The sequence below is a fragment of the Octopus bimaculoides genome, unplaced genomic scaffold, assembly GCF_001194135.2.
Source record: "Octopus bimaculoides isolate UCB-OBI-ISO-001 unplaced genomic scaffold, ASM119413v2 Scaffold_176042, whole genome shotgun sequence".
Lineage (NCBI taxonomy): Eukaryota > Metazoa > Mollusca > Cephalopoda > Octopoda > Octopodidae > Octopus > Octopus bimaculoides.
The window spans coordinates 1-3,212 of NW_026369240.1; positions in this window are offsets into that span (position 1 = coordinate 1).

The window sequence follows — 3,212 nt, forward strand, 5'->3', positions numbered from 1 at the left end:
TACATACATACATAGTTATACATACACACAAGTTTTTCATTTCGATTACTTAATTTCAACAAGTATTTACTTGAACTAAGCAATCATCAACCCCATTATTATTTAATTAAATAATCAAGTAATTAAATCATTTATCAATTATATTTTTCTTATGCCGTGTGATGGTGATGCTGATTGGTTAGAAGGATTGTCTCCGTACCAGTATTATCTATCATTTTATTATTTTATCGATTAATTGACTTCGATGTTTTCCACGCTATTAACTCCATATTCCAAGTTATATGTATTTATAATATTTATATCTACATTATGCTTCGGTCCGTTTGATGTCTCGCCGTCTTCAGGTGTTTTATTCTAGATTTCAAGGAAAGTACCACATTATAATTTGGTAAATAATAATAATTATTATTATTATTTACCACATTATAATTTGGTAAATAATAATAATAATAATAATAATTATTATTATTATTATTATTATTATTATTGAGAGCGCAGTGCATGCCCTCAGAGTGACACTGGGGTACAAATATACGAAGCCCAATATACCCATCATGGTACCCCATCTGATAAGGGTACACCAGGCACATCATCACAACCATATGTGCACGACATGGTGACCTTATATCAAGATAAACAGCGCATCACCTTGCATGTGGGGTCCAGTCAGAACTTTCTTCGCGTCGAGTAGCCAATTCTGCTCAGAAGGTCCCTGAATAAGGGTTGTTTTAGAATGAAGAACGAAGCATCCAGGTTTCCAGAGGCGAATTACACTTTATTTCACGTTGCGCCAGTCCACTCAGCTGGCAAAAATGAGTGGTACCTGTAATTCAAACGAAGCCAGCCCTATCACAATCTGTGTCACGCTGAATCTCTCTGAGTACTACGTTAAGGGTACACGTACCTGTGGAGTACTCTGCCACTTACGTGTGACTTTCATGGACCGGCTGTTCCGTTGATCGGATCAAACTGGAACCCTGGTTGTCGTAATCAACGGAGTGCCAGTATATACCTGTCAATTTACCTTTCTATCTACCTGTCCGTCAGCCTGCCAGCCTACCTTTCTATCTACCAACTAATCTATTCATTTCTCTTGTTTATTCTTCTTGTTTATTTTTCTTCTTAGCTATTTACCTGTTTCTCTATCTGTATATCGATCGATTTACCTGTTAATAATATATCAATTAATATCATGATACCTTAATGTATAGAAAGTGCAGTTACTACAGTCAGACGTGTCTTTAATATGAAGGGTTCTACAGTCACTACGATGCCATTCTGTCCACAAAAGCAAAACAAGACTTTCTAAGCGCAGGTATACTGTCTCGGATCACTAACACTCGCAGGACTACAGGGCACCTTCACTGAACTTGTACTTTTATCGATTTGTAGCTCTAAGACTCATTTACTGATTGATCCAGTACACAACCGATTGATCAGTTGATTGATCGATCGAATAATCGTTTGATTGATTGTTTAATTGAATAAACTCAGAGTTCGATCTCCTGGCTGATTCATGTTTTATTGATCTATTGATACGTCACATGTTCGATTGATTGTTGGTTTGAACGATCTATTGATATGTCATGTGATCGATTGATAAATGTTGTTTGATCGATTTATTGATATGTCGTATGAGCAATTGATTTACGGCTTGATCAACTGTTGTATGACTGGTTGATTATTAGTTTGATCGATCTACTGATACGTCGCACGATCGATGCATTCTTGGTTTTATCGACCTAGATATTGATTACTCAGTTGGACCAATTGATCGAATATCGATTGACTGAGCATTCAGTTGACTGAACGATTGATTATTGGATTAATCTACTGTTTGATTGATTGATTGATTTTCCTATTGATTGATTGATAATTTTTGTTTGATTATTCGATTGATTATTGGAATTTATCAACTGACTAATTGTTTTAATTATTTGGTTATTTCATCGATTTAATAAATGATTGGTTTTTCCAATGAATTTATTGGTTTATTAATCGATAAAATGATTGATTGCCGCAAGAATTGTTTGACAAATAAATGATTGATTGCTTGATAGAATTATTAAGGAGTTTAATAATAGATCGATACATCAATTGTTTGAACCCCTCATATTTTTTCTGTTCGGTTGCTTGTATCGATTTGTCTATCGATCATTTGCCTGGATAATTTACATATTCATCGATTCGTGATTGATTTAATAACAGAACTTATATATATATATATAAATATATATATACATATATATATGTCCGTACACATACATATATGTACATATACGTGCATACGTATATGTACATATATATACATACACACATACATACATATATATATAATGTGCATACATATATCGATCGTTATATCATGACCTTTTCTAAATTTCTCAATTGGTTTATTGATTACACCGACCGATTGAATGAGTGAAAGATAAATTTATCGATATATTGACATATCGATCTATATACTATTTGTCTCTATTGAGTAATCGATTTCTTATATAGATGAATTGATTATCACGAGTTGTTGAGTGATTGAATAGGAACATACTCATTCCTTCAATATATCGATCTGCAAAAGTTTTGCTGCTATTAATTTAGTCATTTAGTAATTGATCGATTTATCGATATATATATATATATATATATATATATATATATATATATATATATATATATATATATATATATATATATATATATATATATACATCACAACATATACATCATGTTATTCGCTATATATCTATTCATAAATTCAATATCTATACAATATTTTTGTATTTTTACTGTTATTAAACATCTTCTTCGGTAAATTCTTTGTTACGAGACGTTATTTGGAGTTTGTTTACATTTATTTACAATTGTGACATTTGTAAACAAATGTTTACAATAGTCCGCGAACAGAAAAGGTGCATCTACATAACCGGTTTCAAATCTACATTGAGTTTCGTTAGAATGAAGCAAATTAACACCAAATATACAGTGCGTGTGTTTTTATTGGCTAAACTGGCAATATGACCATCCCCAAGTGCAACAACATAATATAGGATAAAATCTTTATAAGAATTTATCAAGTAGTCAGCGTGAAAAAACCTCATAATGAAAAAAAAAAAAAAAAAAGAGATAGATGTCGTTTTTCGGATGAAAATATAACTATACGAATATGCTTATTATTCTTATACAAAAAAATGATTGTTAACAGTGACGTTTTG